The sequence below is a fragment of the Equus przewalskii genome, chromosome 9, assembly GCF_037783145.1.
Source record: "Equus przewalskii isolate Varuska chromosome 9, EquPr2, whole genome shotgun sequence".
Classification (NCBI taxonomy): Eukaryota; Metazoa; Chordata; class Mammalia; order Perissodactyla; family Equidae; genus Equus; species Equus przewalskii.
Genome location: NC_091839.1, coordinates 71,943,355 through 71,966,215, shown reverse-complemented (window position 1 = coordinate 71,966,215; position 22,861 = coordinate 71,943,355). Strand labels below are relative to the sequence as shown.

At 40.7% G+C, this 22,861-nt stretch overlaps 1 long non-coding RNA gene across 2 annotated transcripts; it reads right to left on the bottom strand.

The window, feature by feature from the left end:
• Positions 1–906: 906 nt before the first annotated feature.
• LOC139073404 (uncharacterized) lies at positions 907–11,719 on the bottom strand. 2 transcript variants are annotated; one of them, XR_011522099.1, is made up of 3 exons: positions 11,591–11,719; positions 3,511–3,617; positions 907–1,860 (listed from the first exon to the last, which is right to left on the bottom strand). It is a non-coding gene; the product is annotated as an uncharacterized lncRNA (long non-coding RNA). The 2 variants fall into 2 exon arrangements; XR_011522100.1 differs by lacking the exon at positions 11,591–11,719 and having other exon boundaries at positions 1,729–1,860; positions 3,281–3,634.
• Positions 11,720–22,861: the final 11,142 nt, after the last annotated feature.

Here is a 22,861-nt window from a genome sequence, read left to right as displayed (position 1 = left end):
TGTACTGGGACTTTGGGGAGGAGAAGAAAAAGAGAGAGAGAGGAAGATTGGCAGTAAAAGTTAGCTCAGGGAAAATCTTTCCCGGCAAAAAAAAAAAACCCAAAAAACATGAGATTTGATTATAAAAAAGTATTCCCATTTCAGCAAAATCAAATAACTGTATGTTAACTGAAAGACCTCATTCCATCCCCAGGGTCCCTGCTGTTAACAGGTGGGTATATGTCAAAATGGCTCCTCTGCATAATCACATACACACACACACACACACACACACACACATATATATATGATAACGGATATATGTTTTTATATAAAAGGATATATGTATAGATATAAAAAGACATATATATATGTATACCATTTGGATGCAAATAGAATCATGCTACATATAAGGCTCTGTAACTTGCTTTTGCACTTTTAAAATATTGAGGACATTTGTATGCTTTTACATAATGATTTTGCTCTCATAAAAAAATGATGGAAGGTCCTGCCCCATGGCCGAGTGGTTAAGTTCGTGCACTCCACTTCGGCGGCCCAGGGTTTTGCCAGTTTGGATCCTGGGTGCAGACACGGCACCCCTCATCAGGCCATGCTGAGGCTGCATCCCACACAGCACAACCAGAGACACTCACAACTAGAACATATAGCTATGTATTTGCAGGGCTTTGGAGAGAAGAAGAAGGAAAAAAAAAACAAAAGAAGATTGGCAACAGATGTTAGCTCAGGTGCCAATCTTGAAAAAAAAAAAATGATGGAATGCCATTCTTGAATGAATGTACCATAATTTACTTAATTGTACTTTAGGTAGTACTTTTCTAGGTTTTGCTTTCTTTCCAACATTAGGAAAACAATTACAATATATATTCTCTTTTCAGTAACGCCAATCAAGAACCACAGCAAAAATGGTCAGGTCTGCATCCCGATTAGAGGTTTTATTTTTACTTTCATGAATAAAAGAATAAAAAATACATACATTTGAAGAATATTTGGGAGTATGCCTAAACAGTAAAGAAAACACGAGTAGCCATAAATAAACATAATTTTTTAAAGCTAATTAGCTTGGGAAAAGTTGGTTAAAAAGTGGTAAAGTCACTCCAGGATGCACAAACATTCAAAAGTGTGTCGACTCATGTTGAGAAATATTCATTTTTAACCAGTGAGTTTTCAAATAATTTACCTGGAGTCACAGACAAAAGTGAAAACCTGTATCTATATGAGCAAAGCAGATATTGCTAAGTGAAAATCAGCAGTGTTTTGCTTAATAAAACTTCCAAAAACAGAATGAAAGACTAAGAACTTCCCAGCAGTCACAAAAATGACCAAACACTCTAAAAGTTTTATTAATGCCCCAAGATGCACATAATATTCACTGGAGGAAATTATAAGTATGTGGGAAAATGGTAATCAGAATTATTCAATTTGACTAGCTTATCAGTTTTTGTTTTCAACCAGAGTTTTTTTAAAAAACCAGTTTTCTTTTGATACATTTTTCAGAGCCTCATCTCCTACCTATTTGCCATGGGAACAGGAAGATCTCCGAAGTGTTTCCTTGGATCAGAACATCTTAGTGTGGGTACCATATACCCTGAAAACTGGTACAGAGAAAACCTGACATACTTCCCTCACCAGTGTTCTGGAGTAACAAACCAGATGGTGGGCATCGCCTATATCTCAGCTTTACATACGGATGTCCCAAGAGACCTAAATGTACAATAGGGATGGCTCAAATGGCAGATAAGGACTGTTTATTGTATGGAAGCAAGGAGGGAGACATGACAAACTGATTCTTCCTCTTCCTCTTCTTTTCCTTCTTCTTTTTTGAGAATTAGAGTATACAGTGAATTGTTCATCATTATTGACCTGTAAAAGGAATAATTCTTTTTACATCATTTCTCTTTTAAAACTGTAACCACAGTGTCACTTTAGTCATCACTTTCTCTTCATTTTGTTTGGTCTCTTTTTCTCAGAATATCTCCTGCCAGGCTAGCAGAACTAGATAATACCTTGACAACCAGAAAAACTCAGTTCCCTAAATCCAACTCGTGTAAAAAAGGCTGCAGTACCACTTCCCACCCACCAGGATGGCTCTGATCCAAAAGAGAGACACTAACAAGTGTTGGTGAGCGTGCGGAGAAACTATAACTCTCATCCGCTGCTGATGGAAACGTAAATTTGTGCAGGCACTTTGAAAACAGGTTGGCAATTTCTAAAATGTTAAACACAAATTTACCATATGACCCAGCAATTCCACTGCTACATATTAACTCTAGAAGAGTGAAAACATATGTCCACATAAACACGTGTACACAAATGTTCACAGCAGTACTATTCACACTAGTCAAAAAGTGGAATTAATCCAAATATCAATTAACTGATGAATGATTAAACACAATGTACCATGTCCATACAATGGAATACTATTTAGCAACAAAAAAAAACAAAGCACTCACACGTACATGGATAAAACTTAAAAACATTACGTTAAATGAAAGAAGCCAGACACACACACAAAAAGTATGTATGATTCCATTTATATGAAATGTTTCATAAGGACAAATCTACAGAGACAGAAAGCAGATTAGTGGTTGCTTGGAGTTGGGAATGGGAGGTGGTTGCTAATAGCCAGGAGGGCTGTTTTGGGATGATGAAAATGTTCTAAAATTGGATTGCGATGATGCGTGCACAAATCTGTAATTATACTTAAAACATGTGAATTTATGGTATGCAAATTATAACTCATAAAGCTGAAAGAAAGAAAAAGACAAAGAGAAGAGAAAGAAAGAAGAAAGAAAGAACTAAGGAAGGAAGGAAGGAAAAAAGGAAGGAAAAAAAGAAAGAAAAAGAAAGAAAGAAAGATGGAAGGAAGAATAAGAAGGAAGGAAAGAAGGAAGGAAGGAGACGCTGCAGTGAAACAACTCTCTAAGCTGGAGAGATTTGCCTTGTAGGCATCATGCACAACACACCCAACAACCACAACACACAATGTCCCACCAGACTCTCCTATTTCTGGAAGAAGCAGCAAGTTATGCACAGTGCTAAGGAAGTTCACAGGCTGCAAACGGGGGAGAAACAATCTTTCCTTTCATCTATTTTTGTAAAAGTAGCAGAAGCTATAAACATCTTCTCTTTCCTGGGTTGACCATTTTCTCCCTTGTGACCTGTATTTAGCCCCAGAGAAGGAAGTCATCTAATTCAAGCCATGAGGATGGAGAGGTACGTGTAGCTCTCTCACACTCTCCTTGTCAGCATGCAAACCCTCTGTTGCCACATTTTCTCTCACCTGCTTCTGGCGTTAATCTTGCCAACCAAAGGCAAGAGAGGACAGAAGAATTAGCCGTTGGAGTGGGGACCCGCACGTCAGGCTGACCCAGGGGCTTGGCAGCAGTTTATTTGTTTGATACCATTTCCTCAAGACTGACAGGCAGCCCCTCCTTCTGAAATCACTCTCGGGCCACCAACATACTCTGACATGGAGTTCACACAGCTGGGAGGAGGCCAGACATGACCTACCTACTTACTGTGCCTTGTCCTAGAAACAAACCAAAGTTTGTGTGGGCGCTTCGCTTCCTGGCAGGGGAAACCTCACAGAGCCCTGCAGGATGCTGCTTCTGCTGCTGCTGGAGAAAAAGAAAGGAGAACGCACAGGCGCATGAAAGGTCAGGACAGGGACCAGTTCTCAGAGTGAACAGAATCAGTAAAGAAGTAACATGTGAAGTCTGGGTGTCTTTGGGGTTAATAACACACACTTGTTCAGGTCTATACAGGGATGAGCTCGCTCTTTGTAACTGTATCTTGTGCACATTGAAAACCTCCAGTAGAACGTAGTGCAGTGTATGTGCCAACAATGTCACCTTCCAGACAGAGGAGTGTTTTCTATTTAGAAGAACAATTTCCAAGAAGATGTTTTTCTTTTTTATAGCAAGTCAAATATCAAATGAGGGAGCTTGAGCAGCGCGGGTGTCAGACTATTTCTAAATAAATGGCTATTTGCCTTCTTATCTTTGAACCGAATATAGAGATTTCTCTAAAGACGCCTACACTGATGATCTATGAATGAGTGAGCTCAGTAGGAAATAAGTGGGAACTTAACCTGCTGCCCACTCCCAGGGCAGGACTGCTCCTGAGTGACAGTCAGAAGCCTGAGAACGCTGGAGTATTCAGTCACAGCCTAGTGTGGCCAATACCAGAGTCTTTAGATGTACCCTTATAGGCTTCACACAGTCTTTCAGCTACTGCCCCATTTCTCTGACCTTCTGCAGAAAAACAATTCTAGAGTGTTCTTTCCTAACCTATTTACTTTTCCATTCCTTCCTTCTAACTGCCTTTTGTCCTAAGCAATCTCCTAAATCCACTCTGGCAAAAGTCACGAGTGACCTTCTTGATGTCAAAACCATTGGATGCTGTTTTGGCTTCATCTCACTCAACTTCTCGGCAGCACTGGACGCATTGACTACTACCCTCTTCCAGAAACACTCCACTCTAGGATTCAGGGCCACTCCATTTCACTAGTGTTCCATCTACCCCACTGGCTCTTCCTTCTTGGTCTCCACTTTTGGTGTCTCTCTTGCACCTGAACTTGACATTTAAGAGTCCCTCAGATCACTACTTTGGGTTTTTTCTCTCCCTCTTTAAGTGATCCCATCTCGTCTTGTGACTTTTAGTATCATCTGATTATTAACAACTCCAACATTTATTCACTGTAGTCCTCCACTACCCTCTAATCTCAACTGGTATGGCCAAATTCTTACTTGATATCACCTATTTATTATCCACTGGGCAACTCAAACTTTATATGGTCAAAATGGGACTCTTGATTTCTCCTCTCCACGCTCACCCTACTACCAAATCTGGACCACCTCCAATTTCCCTCATTGCAGTGGCTGTACTAGTAGCATGATACCAGACCCACCAAGTAAGCTTCCAGAAAGGCCCCCTGCAGAGGGGTGGGAGGTCTGAAATCCAGGTTGCACATCCTTAGTGGACTATATGTCCTAGAGCAGGGCTGCATCTGTCTGGATGAAAGAGGCCCTCTTTCGTTGTCAAAGGTGACATCTGTCCAACAGCTGAGGCCTAGAGGGGTTGTGTCAGCCCAGAAGAGGCATCATTTTCATCCCTACAAAAGATCTGGGTAGGTGAACTACAGTTCTGCCATCTACCTTGTTACCAAGGATGGAAACTAGGGATCATCTTCGGCACCTGTCAAACTCATCAGCAAGTCCTACTGATTCCAGCTTATGTCCACAGCCCACCCTAGCTCACACCACCATCATTTGTATGCAGCCTAACACACACACCTCCATCAGATTCCCCACTTTCATACTTGTCTCCTCTGACCCATTCTTTACAAAGTAGCCAAATTTACTGTTTAAAAACAAAATCAGATGTTTTAAAACATCTCCCTTTTACTCTGCATAAAATCTTTTCATCATTCCCTATTACCCTTAGAATTAAGTTCAATTACGTTGACTTACAAAGCTTTCCATGCTTTGGGCCAGCCTCACCTCTCCAATCTCTTCCTTTCACATTCCTCACCTACCCTCTTGTGTATCATGCACCAACAACAATGGCCTTTTGTCAGTTCCCAGAAAAGCGAAACCTTTCCTGCTTCAGGGCTGTAGTATTCATTTTCCTCTGTCTGGAATATTCTTCCCTTGCTCTTCACAGGGTTGGCTCCTTCTTATCCTTGAGGATTCAACTTAAATATCATCTCTCTCTAACAAACTAAAATGGCTCACTCCTATAATGCTCCATTCCAGAACCTAGTTTATTTCATAGAACCCAAAAAGATCTCTAGTTAATACATTTATTTATTATCTATTTTCCACACCAGACTGTAAAGTCCCAAGGGCAGATTCCTTGCCTATCTTGTGTTCCATCATATCTTCTGGGCTGACACTTTCTGGGTCATAACAGGCACTTGGTATATACTTGTTGAATGAACCAATGAATTAATCTGCGTTTTAGATCTGCCTTTAGAAAGATAAAGAAGTTATCCAAGAGAGACAGCATTAGGGGCAGCTCCAAGTGTTGAGACTCAGGAGACAGAGCTCAAAGCTGATTCAAGGAGGTCATTGGCCCGGGCAGGTAGGTAACTAAGTAAAGCTGAAATGTAAATTGAGTAGAGAGAGTAACCTAAAATGGGTAGGTGTGGCCATCGTGCTTCAGACTAAACTGGAGAGAAAAATTCTGAAAGAAGCATAAGAAAACTACCTTCCTAAAAACAGAGCTAAGTGGCTTTTGAAAGCCACACATAACTGGAATCTTCTGATTGTGCTATCAATTGGTCTTTGACATAATTTCAAAATAGAAATAGGATATAGCGCTGGGACATTTCATGGTGATTATAGCATAGCTGCAGCATTTTTGTCACTCATTTTAGTGTTAAATTTCCAAGTGCATTTTTCTCTTGAATTTAATTTCCAGTTGAGAGAACAGTTGCAAATTTAATACCAGATCTGTATTGGATTCTGGAATCCATTTTTTCTTTTTTGCCACTTAGCAGTTATGGATCTTGAACAAGACAATTTACATCTCTGAAATGTGGTCTCCTTGGTTGTGAGTGGACAAAGAGGAGTTGATGCTACCTCAGAGATTTCGGGAGTAGTAGGACAACCCTGTATATTTAAGGCATCCAAAGCAAGGTGATATTGTGTGTAGTATGCACCATTGTGTACAAAAAGGGGGAGAGATAAATTTGGTATTTACTTCTATTGGTATAGATACTCTAGAAAAATACACAAGAAATTAATGACAGCAACTGCCTCTGTGATGGGGACCTGGATGGCTGGGGACGGGGAGAAGGCACGTCCTTCTGTACTTCCCACTCTTCCTCCCTCTCTTCTGTCATCCATCACTGTCCTCCTCATTGCCAGTAAGAGCTGCTTTAAAAGGTGTCACCCTTCTTCATGACTCTCATCTTGTATCTCAGTACCGTGAATTCTACTTCATAGAAAATATGGAGATCATCTCCAGACCCATTCCTCAGTTTTACAAGTATTTTCTTATATATCAGATGCCTTGGCATTAGATTTTACTTGCATTTCCACCATTTCAGGGAGTAAGGCCTTTTTTCTCTCTCTCTATCATCTCTCTTTGTACTTTCTTGGTAGTATTGAAATACCTTCAGATTTTTCCTATCCTTAAAAAACCTCTCCCTCCCTTAGACTTCAACTGCCATTTTCCCTCTCTATTCCCCTTTAGAGCTAAGTTTCTTAAAGAGTTTTCTATATTTCTCTCTCTGTTTCCTCATTAACCATTAAGCAAAAATGATGCAACTATGATATACTCATCCTGAAATGTCCCAGTGCTATATCCTATACACCTCCACACTGGACTCACTTCCCTCCGTTCCTCTGAAACAGTGCCCCCAAGCTTACTAAAGACCTCCTTTCTTAACAAGCCTGATGAACATATTTTCTGTCTTTATCTTATTTGACTCTACCCAACATATTGTCACTGAAGATTACTTCTTCAGTTCCCAAAAGTTTTCTTTCATGGCTTCTGTAAAGCCTTTTTCTTTTCCTTCCCCCTTGCCTGAACAAGGAGCTTGTCCTAGCTGGTCTCATAGAAATCTCTGCATACCTCTATTATGTGAGCATCTACGGACATGAACATAGATGATCTTCTATAATAGACTATAATATCCTTGAGGGCAGGAACAACGTCATTTTGGTCTTTGAATTCTTAGTGCATAGGTCAGTGTCTTAATAATAAATATTTGCTTATTGAGTCTTGAATAAGTGAGAAAATTTTGTTCTATAACTTGAGTTTTCATACTAACTGTGGCAGGAACCACTCATCGCTTCTAATGTCCATTTCTCCTCTTTTCATTTGTAACAGAAACTTGAATATATTCAGCTGAAAAACTACATTTCCCAGTCTCTCTGGTGAGGCCATGTGGCCAAAACTACATTTCCCAGCCTCCCTGTTGAGGTCATGTGGCCATGTGCACGGTAATGAGATGAAGGTAGAAATACTGTGTGGTACCTACAGAAGTTCTTTAGAAGGGAGAGGCACCCCTTCTCTCCTTACTGTTTCCTCTAAGGTGAGGTGAATGGCTATACCTCTATCAGCCCTCTCATCACCTTGGGAACAGAAGGCAGAGTAGCAGGAGAGAAGGAGGCTGGGTCCCTGATAACTTTAAAGTGCTACCGCACAACCTTGGACCAAATACTCCTGGACTTTTTTTTAATGTGATAACAGACCTTTAAACTGTTTAATTCCCTCTAGGGGGCTCTCTGTTACTAGCAGTTGAACTTAGTCCCAACCTATGCACATCCCAAAATAAAAATACTTAACATAGATTGGTTCACCTGAGAGCTGGGGAGTTTGAGCCTTTGGTTCTCTAACTCACTTATTCCACAGGGGGAATGAGGGACAGCAGGCTACATGTGGGGAAAGCACAGAGGCCAGATGATCAATGACATGTTTGGTGCTCATGGCTTTATGGGTTTGTCTAGAGCAATGGGAAAAAGGAAACAGTGGGAGCTTAGCAGACTAAGACACGTGATTGCTATTGAGTAGACAACTTTTGAGGGGATAAATGACTGGATTAAATCTACACTAGATTATTCAAAAGAGTGATTCAATTAAATAGGTCAGTTAATTCGGTCCAAGTAGTTATCTTCTTTTAAATACATTTTAAATTGGACTTTTTGCAAGTTGGTACCTTAAGACCAAATGGAAATCTAGTCACAAAACAGGACATTTCAACACCACAGGAGTACGTCGCTGGAGTCCAGGAGCACATTCATTCTAAGTAGGGGAGCTAAAAGTAGTTTGGAAGACACACTATGCCTCCAAAAGGCCTGGAGCACAACAGGTAGACAGGCAGTCTGGGTGGTAACTAATTTTTTAGTGTCTTAGAAAAGCATGCAATTGATTTATCCCTAGCACTGGTCAAATTATTTAGTGGCCATAATCTTAAAATGTATTTTGAAATAATTTGAATACCTGAATGTATGTGAAAGAGTCCAGACTCATGTGTTTACACTGAGAAGTTTGATAAGCAGAGTTTTTCCCATATAGGCATGCAATTGATTTAACTATAGGCTTGACCCGTGGAATTCCCTTGTCAACTGACAGCCATGAGAAAACCCACTCTCGCAGTGGAGCGCTCCTCCTGAAAATAGAGCAGGCGCTTCTTGCCCTTTCTCACAGTCCTCTTGGCTTCAGGGAAACAAGAATGCTCTTTGTCAAGGCGTACCCAGGAGGAGCATTTGGGAGCTCAATTTTCTCATGGTGTATTCAAATAAAAAGGAATGAAGATAATTCAATTTGAAATATGTCCAAGTGCTTCTAGTATCATCCCTGTGCTGTGGCATGTTTGTGAGGCAAATAAGATAGTAAGGAATCAGATACGGAGAAAGTCAGCCGAATGCATAATGGTCACTTACAGAGTTTGCCATGGCTTTCTTTTATCCCTCCTTTTCTGAAATAAAGTGCTTGCTAACCTAGTCTCCTGAGTCAAAAAAACATACAAGCAGAAATGGTTACCAATCACGTCTGTAGCCTCAATGTATCTCAACATATAAAGTAGCCATTTCTTCAGTAGTCCTGCTGCTAAACTTCCTTCCAGACACAGCGAATGAGTCATGAGTCCAAGGAGTCTTAGCCGCAGAAAGAAGACCTGGGTCACCACGCACACAAACTAAGGCCTCAGGGCTGGAATCTATAAAGTAAGGGGGCTCAGTGGCCTGAAATCATCCCATCCAAGACACTCAGAAGGAGGCAGCACATCCTCAGAACCTGGCCTAGCAATTTATTGCTGCTCTTGACCTTGATACAATGTGTTGCTGTAGTTGGAGACGCCACATAGTAGGCACTCTGTTACGATGAAACATTGAAGTGTGTGTGAAGTTTTTAGTTGTAATTAGCTTTTAATTAACCCTCTATTAGTAGATTAATTGGATAAAGTCCTTTTCATTTTTCACTTTGCATTTAGGCAATCAACCCATATACTCACCGTTTAAAGTCTCCACAACCATTATTGGTTTAACGCTAATGACTGGAAACTTTTTGGGGTTTTTTTTTGGTGAGGAAGATTGACCCTGAGCTAACATCTGTTGCCAATCTTCCTCTTTTTCTGCTTGAAGAAGATTGTCCCTGAGTTAACATCTGTGCCAATCATTCTCTATTTTTTGTATGTGGGACGCCTGCCGTAGCATGGCTTGATGAGCAGTGTGTAGGTCCACACCTGGGATCTGAATCCATGAACCCTGGGCAGCCAAAGTGGAGCACACGAACTTAACCGCTACGCCACTGGGCCTGCCCTGCAAACTGTTCTTAAATGAAGTGCCTTAAATGTTGCTGAAGGTGATTTCCACGCTATTCACATACCGAAAAGGTTAAAAGTACAGGCTCTACAGTCAGGCTGCCTAGGATCGAATCCTAGATCTGCCACTTACTAGTTGTGCCATCAGGGAGAATCACTCCACTTAGCTGTACTTATTTCCTCCTCAGTAATAAATGGGGCTGAAAATAATAGTATCTACTGATAGACGGCAAGTGCTCAATAAACTCAATTATATATAATAGAAGGCATCAAATATGCAGCATGGAAATTCAACTGCTATACACGTGGAAAGAATTCCAATGTTACAATTAATGTCTGTGTGTTAGTGAGCCTGGGGCCTTGGAATCAGTCTAATTCAGTCTCGCACAATGATATAGAATTATGTAGGTACAATGACTATCTGGATCACAACAAATAATCTAGTAATTCATTTGGCCTGCTGCAATGACGTTACAGATGTGACTATAAGATTGCAGGATGGACTGAAAAAACCAACTTCCATGCCAAAATTTACAAATCAAAAGGACGGTTGACCTTCAAGGCTGTCACCTTGTAAGATGTGTCTGTACATTTATTCTAAGACTGCTGTGATGGCTAAAAAGGTTCTTAGTTCTTCTGTTTGGGAAAGGCCCTCAGAGACAGTCGATAGGCTACAGGCAAAAATTAATCAAATCCATTTTAGTTTCCCATCGCGTCTGACTTTGATTGTGACTATTACTCAAAATCCTATATAGCCTTAAAAAGAAGTCCAAAGAATGAATAACTGGCCTGAAAGCAATGAATGAATTTATTCCTCATTCATTCATAAATATTTATTTCAATGCACTACAAAAGATGCTTTTACAATATCAATCCCACTGGCTTAAGTGAAATATTTCCTCAAGTGATTGCTTTGATAGAAAAGTGTATAAATTCCATCATGTATTTAATTAAATAAAAACTGTTCAAATTAGCTTACCGACACATGTCAAACTCTAAACGATCCACAGAGATGCCACTGCTGAGAATGCCCTAAGAAAATCGTGGGAAGAAGACTATTTTTTAAATAGAAGTGAAGTTTTAGATGGTGATGTAGGCACTATTTGAATTTATTAGCATTTAGTGTTATTTTTAAGATCCCTGTCGGGTTAGTTTCCTGGGGCTGCCATAAAAAAATTACCACAAAATGGGCAGCTTGAAACAACAGAAATTTAGGCTCTCACAGCTCTGGAGGCTGGAAGTCCCAAATCCAGGTGTTGGCATGTCCACGCTCTCTGTGAAGGCTCTAAGGAAGGAGCCTGCCTTGCCTTTTCCTACCTTCTGGTGGTTTCCAGCAATCCTTGGCATTCCTTGACTTGTAGATACATGACTTCAATGTCTGCTTCCACTGTCACACTGTGTTCTCTCTGATTTTCTGTGTCTAAATTTCCATCTTCTTCCTGTAAAGACATCAGTCAAATTCAATGAAGGGCTCACCCTCCTCCAATATGACCTCATTTTAACCTGATCACATCTGCAAAGACCCTGTTTCCACATAAGTTCACAGTCACAGGTCCCAGGGGTTAGGACTTCAACATCCCTTTTTGGGGAACACAGTTGAACTCCTAACACCTTACATGTCCATTTACTTAGACTATAGTCCACCTTATTTAATCAAACATGAATATAGATGTGCTGTGAGGGTATTTTTGTAGGCTTAATTAGTCTATAACCAGTTTATTTTATGTAAGGAAGATTATCCTAGATTATCTGAGAGGGCCTGATTCAATCAGTTGAAAGTCCCTAAGAATGGAACTGATGCTTCCCTGAGGGAAAAACCCCACTTGTGGCCTGCAGTGTCAGCTCCTGCTCAGGAGTTTCCAGCCTACCCTTTCTGGTGGCCTGTCCTACAGATTTTTGACTTGCCTAGCCAGTCCCCAGAATCACATAAGCCAATTCTATGCAGTAAATCTCTTAACGCACATAAATACATATAAATATTACTGGGTCTTTCTCTGGTGGACCCCTGACTGATCCAAAACCTAAAGGAGTATATACTTCTTGAAATCGACATTTCCTCATTTGGAATCATTTGCTGAGCACCTGCACTGTCACGTCAGGGTGGTGTAGGGGTTAAGTGCGTGGGCTCTGGGGTCAGGCTGCCTGGGTTTAAAGCCTGGTTCCACCGGTAACTGGTTCTGCCACCTTTGGCAAAGTAACATAACTTCACCACACCTCAGTTTCCTTATCTGTATGAGAATAACAACAGTATCACTTTATAGAGTACTAACACTTGTTTATAGTTAAGGCAGTTAATATCAGTTAATACTTATGACCAGTGGTATGCTGGAGCCAACTTGTACTGGCTCAGGAAAGCTGATCGCGAGCACGTCTTCTCAATTCCACAGTCACTTTCAAGAGCTTCAGGACCTTGAACTTGGCTGAGGGGGGAAATATTTACACCATGGAAACTGGCAAACGCTGCAATGCAGGGCTTTTTTTCAGAGCTTAATTACCAGCACAACACTGCTTGTACTAGTAGCTGATACAAAGTTAGCTCTCCAGGGGCCAGCCTGGTGGTGCAGCAGTTAAGCGCACACGGTCCCCTTTGGTGGCCCAGGGTTCGTAGTTTTGGATCCCAGGTGCAGACACGGCACCACTTGGCAAGCCATGCTGTGGTAGGCGTCCCACATACAAAGTAGAGGCAGATGGGCATGGATGTTAGCTCAGGGCCAGTCTTCCTCAGCAAAAAGAGGAGGATTGGCAGCAGATGTTAGCTCAGGACTGATCTTCGTCAAAAAAAAAAAAAAGTTAGCCCTCGATAAACAAAGTGCAATAAGATAAAAAAGTGGATACTGCTAGTCCATACGGCCCTTTTGCATAAAACAGAAAAAGGCACCCCTCCTTCAAGACACTTCCATGACACCTGCCAGGAAATCATCATATTTAATTAAATCCACAGCATGAATGGTGACCCCAGAGTTACACATAGTATAACTTAGCTAACCACACTTTTAGGATTCCTGCAAGAAACTGTAACTACAGTGACCATCTCATATTTCCATCGATGTTTAAAAGGTAATTTTTCTCATCAAGTATGTGAGTGCTTCCCCTATCTTCATTTTATCCTCAAATATACTTTCATTCTTGTGAAGAAATTGCTTGAAAATAAAGGTATTTATTAAATAAAAGAAAATATTTTCTATTCCAGGATATTTTGAAACATCTTTTCAGTTGTGAAAAAGGACCTCAGCAAGAGCATCAGAAAGAGAAATAACAGTCACAGGAGGTAGCAGTGCTGAAGGGGAAAGGCAGACTATCTTGGCTAAAGTTGGGTAATATGCGAGGAGAGCAAGACGGAACACGGTGACAACAAGAAGGGCTGGGACGTGAAGGGCTCTTAGAATGGTGAGAGAAACAATTCTCTCTTCCTAGTGCCCATGTTTTTATTAAGATGCCAGGCAGTTTACCCTACATCAGGAGCTGGGCTCCAGCCACACGGCCTGCAAATTTTCATAGGCCCACGGAGGCCATGCTCTAGCGGCACCGTGAAGAACGCCGCCCTGGTACATTCCTGGTACATTGACAGGGTCTGCTGCTTCCCAAGTCTTGAAGAAGTAAAACGAAACCCTAAGGGCCACATTAACGAGGGCCAGCAGTTATGGTGCAACCCAAGGCAGCAGTTATGGCGAAGCACCCTGGATTCCCATGAGAAACTTTCTGGATCTGGTTCATCTACGTCACATGAGTCTGCAAACAGGAGGCTACCAGAGTTTAAAAATACAGTGACTGCTGGAGATTTCCCTGGCCATATTTAGTTCACACGCCTCACAGTGGTAGGAAAGAGCTGGAAAGAGACAAAGGGAGTTGGAAGGAAGGAAAGGAAGGCAAGAGGTACGGGCTGCACTAGGAATCAGGATGCAAATACGTTGCCACCTTCCTTCCCCTCCTCCCACCCCCACGCCCAGGGTTCTCTTAGCGCTGGCTTTCTCTCCAAGGAAGCTGCAGCCCGACGTACTCCTCCGCCATCCTTGGACATCTGCTTGGCTTGTCTATTTTCTGCTACAGGCAGAGGACAGGAAGGAAGACTTTGTTTCCTGTAAATAGAGGGAGAGAAAATTACAGCTATTATTGTTTTGACAACGGAAGCCCTCCCTGAAGCTTGCACCACGGTTCATTCCTGACAGGCATCAGGGCTGAGTTGCCGGCTCTCTGCAGAAATTCCTCCTAAGGGGTCCCCAGGGAAACCTGAAAGCCTTGATGGCTTTGCATTAGATGTCTAATGGCATAAAGATGTAATTCTGGGCAATCTTGATATCGGGCTGTGGAAATGGAATGCAGTCTGCGTTTTGATGAGTGTTTTGATGCAAGCCTCTGCTACCCCCAGTGAGCATGCTGGAGCTTGACCCTTAAGCGACACACACACACACACACACACACACACACGGCTGTATGCAAACACACCCCAAGGTCGAAAATGCTTTGAGAACACAAATTATTTATGTTTATTTATTTATGTTAACTATCTCCCCTTGTTCCCTGCCCTCCTAAACTTCATTTCTTTTGAAGATTCCAGGGCTTTTTAAGCTATAAATGCGTACATATCCAATGAAACGCTGTAAAATTACCAACTACACACTGGGTATCCTGTCTCCTACTTTCAACATTTGATGTGTCCACATGCTGTTGGAAATATATTTGACCATGACCCTCAGACATAAATTTGTTATTTTTAGGTGTTTTAAATTCCCCTTTTACCTGATCGGTATTTGAAATCTAGAAGGAAAAGAGGGAGATCACCAGGACTACTGGGTTGAGAGCAGGAGGAAAATCTACTACTAATGTGCACTTATTAATGAGAATGAGGTTTGTTACTCAAAAGGAGTCATTTTCTCCTCTCGGTAGGAGAAATTAATTTTGAGAGTCAAAGAAGGATTCATATTCTTGTCAAATATATTAAGAAGGGGTTGTTTAGATTTTTTTTTTCCCTGAACTTGCAACAGTTATAGATTACCCTAAGCAGAATTAAGTTAATGGGATCGTTTTTAGTCTTGGCCTTCTTGACACCCCGCCCTTGGGTTGCCCGCATTCACTGGCTGCTCCTTTTAGCATTCATTCTTTGATAAGTCCCTTGTCCTCAGCTCCACCTCCAAATGATAGTGTGTCCCAAACATCAATCCTGGTCCCTCTTCACTGTTTTTTGTAGGCCAATGGCTTTAATAGTATATGCCGATGGTTTCCCAAACTATGACTCTAGGCATCACTTGTCACCTGAATTCCAGATTCTTAGAAGCCTTAGCCTACCTGACACATCCTCTTGGCCATGTAATGTTCATCTCAAATTTTGCATGTCTGAAACAGAGCTCTTGTCTTCCCCATCTTCAAACCTGTTCCTACTCAGCATCCCTACTCAACAATTCACCTCATTGCTCAATCAGGAAATCATCCCTGGGTCTTTTTTTTTCTTTCTTATTTTCTATATCCAGTCCACCAGCAATTTCTCTTATTTGTTTCTACTTCCAACTAACGTCTTCTTTTTATCTATCTTTCTCCAACCCCATGGCTACTATCTGAGTCCAAACCACCATTATCTTTGCCTGGACCTTGGCGGTAACCACCATCGGATAGCTCTTGGATGCTCACACACTTAAAATCCTTCTACACAGAAGCCAGAGTGGTCTTTCAGAAATGTAGGTGGGAGCATATCCTTTCCTTGCTTAAAACCCTTCAGTGTCTTCCTATTACACTCTGAGTAAAATGCAAACTTTTGCTTGACCTGCACAATCCTACCTCCTACGATGTCATCTCCATCACCCAATCCCCTTCACTCCGGCTCCCAAGGTATCCTTCCCGTCTCTAGAACTTTCCCTCCCCCAATGGAACCTCTGCTGAGAATGTTCTTCCCATGGAATTTCAGACCCTTGGCTCCTTCTTGACACTCAGTTGTAAGCTTAGATGTCACCTGCTCAGAGAGGCCTAATGCCTCACTCAGTTCTATTTCTGTCATTAGCTTATCACTGCCTGGTGGTTTCCTGCTCATTTATTTGTGTATTATCTCTTCCCTCCAACTATATTATAAGCTTATGTGAGCAGAAGCCTTGCCTTCATGTCCAGCAATGTAGCCTAAGTGCCTAGAAGAGTGCCTGGCCTGCAGTGATGCTGGATAACCGTCGAATGAATGAGAGGATCAATAAACATACTCTCAGCAGCCTTGATCTCTCCTGGGACATCAGAAAAGGCTTTCCTGGAGAAGTGTTGCTTGAGCAGAATCTGGAAGAATTTGGGGAGGGAAAGAGGAGAGCATTCTAGATAGAAGAAACAAGAAGTTTAGAAGCCTGGAGTTAGGAGGAGCACAGCGCATTTGTTGCACCATAAGAAGGGACCATATTTGGAGTCCAAGGAAAGAGGAGAGCAGTGTAAACTGAGACTTAGAGAAGTTGCGGGGATTCTAGACCAAGTGAAGGAACCCAGGCTTTACTTTGAGGGCTTTGGAAAATCATTGTACATTTAAGCGGGCAGATGGCATCTTAAGATTTCCCTTCTAAAAATATCCCTTTGCATGCAGTGTAAAGAAGAGGCTGGGTGTGGCTAATGTGGCTACTACCCTTCCTGCCATCGGGAGGCTGCTGCAATAATCTAGAGAAAAGATCATGGTAGCATGGTCCGCCCTAGTGGCGGAGGAGATGGAGAAATTGGGACAGACTCCAGAGATATTTAGGAGATAAAATAAATAGCGGTGTTAAGCAGATGCAGGTGGAGTGGTGGAGGGTGGGAAGAGATGGAGATGTTAAGCCTGAAGTGTAGGTTTCTGACTTGCATGTGTACTTGGATGGATAGTGGCACCAAAGGAAACATGAAAGAGAATTAGAGTGGCAAACAATATCAAAAGTTTGGTTTTCCATATCTTGAATCTGGATGCTTTTAAGATATCCAAGAGGAGATGCAGAAGTAGACAGCTGGATTCAGGAACAGGGAACTCAAAAAGATATATGGTGGGCAGGAGGTATACGCTGGGGAAGACAGTTTCAGCCCATGAACGTTATAATGATAAGGACCACTTTGTGTCATTATACTCACCATGGAGTCCAACACACAAATACAAATTAACTTGGCCATTGCAAGTAGTAAATACATGTGAAGACAAATTGTCCAGATTATTTTAAGGAAGCGAAATAAAAGTTCATTTGGAAAGTTTTTTGTTAGAGACATAGTAAAAAGACAGTGAATGACAGAAAAATCATGTTTTAAGTTTGCTGTGAATATTCACAACATTTTTCTCTGCCAGAGTTTCAAATTGATTAAAAATTGCCACATTAAAATCTCACCCAAAGATTATTTTCCTTACGGGCAAATTTATTAGAGTTCCAAAACTGAGTTAGTAATGAGAGAAATACATTATAAATAAAGATTTTTACTATAATTCTATCACAACTGTTTTCTGGGTTGAAGAATCATAACGAAAGGGGTAGATTTTCCTTACTTCCCAAACAGTGCGCAAAGTAGTAGTTGCCTACTTGCAATTCTCACTCATCTTTCATTTTATTCAAAACAGAACAGCACGACATGAATCCAGTGGAGTTGGAATGCGTGAGCTTATTGTGTTTAAGTTTGAATTGTTGTGAGACAGAAACATGAGTGCCATGAGTGTGAGTGTCCATTTCATAAAAGCAAACTATATTAGTTTCCTAGGGTTGTTATAACAAAAATACCACAAACTGGTGGCTTAAAGCAATAAAAATGTGTCGTCTCACATTTCTAAAGGCAAGAAGTCCGAAATCAAGGTGTTGGCAAGGCCACACTCCCTCCAAATCCTCTTGAGGAGAATCCATCCTCGCCTCCTGTAGCCCCAGGCATTCCTTGGCTTGTGGCAGCATCTCTCCAACCTCTGGCTTGTGGCAGCATCTCTCCAACCTCTGTCTCTGTCATCATGAGGCATGGGCCATCTTCCCTCTGTATGTCTCTGTGTCTTTATGTGACATTTTCTTTCCTGAGTCTCTGTTTTCTCTTCTAATAAGGACACTAGTTCTATTGGATTAGGGCTCACTCAGACTGTGTATGACCTCATCTTAATCTATTACATCACCAAAGACCCTATTTCCAACTAAGTTCCCATTCACAGGTATTGAGAGTTAAGTCTTCAACATATCTTTTCGGGGGGAACACAGCTACCCTATAGCATGACCTCTGTGAGCTAACTGAAATGCATGTGTGGATGTGTAAGAGAGGGCTCAGTATATGGGTATGTGTTTTTGTGTGAGTGTGTGTGTGTATAGTAAAGAACTATAACCAAGTAGTCAATCCGTTGATCTTGATTCTGCTTCCTGGTTCTTGCTTTCAGTGGTTGCTTGGATAGCTTTTATGCTGTCCCATGACTCCATTCACAATGAGTAATGGATCTTTTCCGGGCTCTCACTCCCACTTTTAATGAATACCAACGCTAATTAACTGACAGTAACATGTAGCTGCTCTTGGCTGCATGCATCTCTCACTGAGGTCATAATGGCTGTTGGTAATGTAATTTATTACGCTGTAAGGCACACTCTGGGACTCTCAGTGTGTAGACCGTTTCTGCAAGTGCCAAAGCAATGGAAGGCAGGCCTTTCTTGGGAAGGTAATATGTTCCATAGCTCCTGGGCCTTGGCATAATGACGCATCAAAGGCACAATGGTTCCTCTGGGATGCTGTAAAGGTTTCCAACCACTGTACCATCTGCTGGGAGGGACAGAGGACTAGTGTTTGAAGAAGGATTACTGCTGATATCCTGAAATCAGAAACAGCAACAGAACCCCCTGAATTGTCAGAACACAGTGTATTATTAGTATTATTAGCCTTAGAATTGTCCTGAGAGTGAGAAAATTGCATCCCAGGAAGAAACAACACCATACAAGCAGTATCAAGGATTTCTGATTAGGAGGATGGCAGGCACCCAAGCCCTTATGTGCCCTGCAGTGAGGTCACTCGGGCAGCCTGTGTTAGGACCCAACTCTGTACTCCCCGTGAACTCTACCAAATTAGCTTTACACGAGGAAGCCGGCTTGCTTCTCCTGAGGATCAAAGCAGCTGGACCCGGTCCCAATGTTCTGTAGATAACCAGGTCACAGGATACGTTTGTGCCCTGTTCTGCTCCTAGTACATCATGCTGTGGATTCCTCTGTATTTCCCAGTTTATATCCATAGAGGGAACTTGGGTTCACATGCTTCCTTCTATTATCTGCACTAATCTGGTGACCTGGGATCATTAGTGTACCCTCCACTCTTGTTACAACGCTTCTGGAACTGTGTTACATTTTTTTCTCATGTATGGAGCTACTGTTCCCAACGAAGCCCTTTTATTCTTCCTATAATAACCTTTGTAATAGTAACAGCACCTCCTTGTAACACTTAAAATGTTTGTCTCACAAGGGCAGCATGACAAGGGAAAGTATGTCAGTACGATTTTTTAAATGACATCTGAATAGTGAAAAATCACAAGACTAACTAGCCAAAGTAATAAGTAAAATGACAGTGGAATAGATGTATGAATATAATGAATAAAGGATGGAAGAGAATAATGTAAGTTAGAATTTATTTTAGCTGTTCAATGGTGGGTGTTCATGACCAATAGGCCATGCGTGGATTCATTCTCCTTTTCATGCTGCTCAATTCACATATTCTAAGATCATTCTCTACATACATACATCCATACAAATATATAGTAAAATGACAATAAAGTTTTGAGACTGACTTTTTAAAAAATTCCAGAACTTAAATATCCAAATTATTATTTCTTTAATCCTGGAAGCATATGGTTATTCCAATCCTCCTGTATTTACCCAAAAGCCTGTGGAACTGCTCTTTTAGAAACACCTTTGAATCTAGTTTGTGAAAACTAAAAACCAAAAGCATACTCATTATTTTGTGTTCACATCTTAAATGTGTCATCAAACTGTTTAATCATCTTGAATATCCATCATATTCAGAGATTCAGTTCTAAATATCTTGTCTTTAAGCTGGCTCCTTTGAATGGACTTCTACTATTATATTTTTATCTTAGATAGTCTTAATAATGAAAGTGATACATGCCCATTATAACAAGTCAAAGAGATGTATTATGAAAAATTAATAATCTCCTTCCTGTCTCTCCCTCGAACCTCATCTTCATTAACTAATCAAATATGGTACATCCATGCTAAAGAATAATAAACAGCTATATGTATTAACCCAGAGGAATGTGCAAGGTATATTTTAAATAAAAAAGAGGGAGAAGGATATATACAGTATGATAGTATTTTTATTTTTAATTTTGTCTATAAATGTATAGATCTATAGCATGTATGTACCATATTTTATTCAAACACTGCCCTAGAGATGGACAGTCAGGCTATGTGCAGTTTGCTGCCACTGTCAGCAATGCTCCAGAAGACCTCCTTAATCACGAGCCTCTATACACAGGCACCTTTATCTATAGAAGAGATTCCCTAAGGTGGGATTTCTGGGTCAAAATGTACATATAACGTCTTTTCTTACTCCTAGGAAGAGGAAAAAAATGTGTTGAATTGATAAAGCATTATTGAAATTCAATTAACAGAAAAATGAAAAGCCAAATCTGTGTTTCCCTGTGCCCATGACCAGAGAAAACTAGCCAGATTCTTGTTTAATATTTGGAGAGAACATATTCATACTGCACAACAAATCCATCACAGTCATGGGCAGCTATGCTTGTTAAGGCTGTGGTGTTTAAATTATTTCTCACTCTTCAAGTGTCTCAAGCCAAGTTTCAAAATGAAAATGACAGTTGTACAGGCATTAAAAAATATTGTAGATATACTATTAGATATAACTTAACCAAAAGTACCCAGGAGAAAAGATATGAACTTGATCATCCTGTTTTATGACCACAGGGTATATAATAATCCAAGTCTAACAGATTATTAAACCATTGTAAGCTCTGCCTGAAAAAGAGCAACAATTTCACCCATTTGTGACTTTCTTTAGAGTCACTCAATAAATACCCACCATAGCAATGTCTGTTTCCTTGTTGAGTCATTCTTCCAGCCCTGTCACCTTCCTAATGTCATCACAATGACTTGTCAGTGCATAGATGCACACTGATGAAAAATTCTGCCTGCCAGTTTACAAAGAGTACCTTGGATAAAGACCATCCTGTAATGTGCCCACCGATAGTCACTAAATGTTTTCTTTCACCTTTATATTTTTATTATAATTTAGTGTCTTTAACCATTCAGGAGAGAGGGCATACCCTTCATTCTTTGTAAAATAATGAGAACAAAGGTCATTACTGAAGAAAAGTTCTAGTGTGTCCCATAAAGTATAAGTTTTATTTCATTTGATAAATATTTATTGAGTGCCTGCTCTCTACCACAATAGTCCTAGGCATAAGGGACAGAAATGGAGAAATTGGTCATTGACCCAAAGGAGGCAAGAGACAAATCAGTAACCACGTTTACAGCACAGTGTGAGAGGAGCTATGATGGAGACACAAGTTGCACTGGAAACCCAGATATGGGTCACCTACAGTACCTAAAATTGTCTAAAATATTTGTAGAGTCACCACACATGGCAAGGAAGCATATAGGGCTGAATATTCAGTTTTCTGAACAATATTGAAAACTCAATGATCAAGTCAAGTGGCAAGAAAATTGGGAATAAATGACATACTGGCAAGTTGAAAATCTACAAGGTTATATTTAAGCTTTTCATTTTGAAAAACTTAAAGATACACTCACATATACTTATAGTGGAACCGTAGGATGATGCTCATGTTGGGAATAGGAACAAACTAATTTTCTAAATTGTGAAGTCAATTTATCAAATAAAATTCTTCTTTGACCCCTAGGGCATCCACATCCATGTAATAATAAGCTATTGTTTGATGATGATTGACTGTATTTCTACAATCTTTTTTTTTCCTTCTTCTCCCAAAAGCCCCCCAGTACATAGTTGCATGTTCTAGTTGTGAGTGCCTCTGGTTGTGCTGTGTGGGACGTCGCCTCAGCACGACCTGATGAGCAGTGCTATGTCCGTGCCCACGAACTAGCAAAACCCTTTGCCACCAAAGCAGAGCTCGCGAACTTAACCACTTGGCCATGGGGCCAGCCCCTATTTCTACAATCTTAATAAACAAAAGTCATTGAAAATTTTGATTTAGTTTTTGGTGACAAGGATAGATTTCCATGTGACACAGCAATTACAACTTAATTCAGCTTCAAAGATGAGCTTTACAACAGAAGAATCCCAGGGAATTTTCTTAAAATTGATGGTGTGTTAGCTCTAAGAACATCTGTGTAATCCACTTAAAAGGAAATAGTAAACAATGTGGCTGTAAACAAGCACTTCATAAAACATTTCCATCCATGTTTACTTCTAATCTACAAACATAATGGTCTATAAAAGCACAATTTTAACCCTCGAGCTTTTCTTTTGAAAAAATCTGATTTTCTCGGTCCCCATACTAAGTAGAGGGATATTTGCTGCTTTTGCATGTGTTTGTATAACATGAAGAGTTCGTAAGTAGTTTGCTTACGTGAAATATTGTGTACCTTCACTTATTGTTTTCCTGCAAAAGAATAACAAAATAAAGTCTTAATTCTTTTTCTTAAGGCCGTTTTG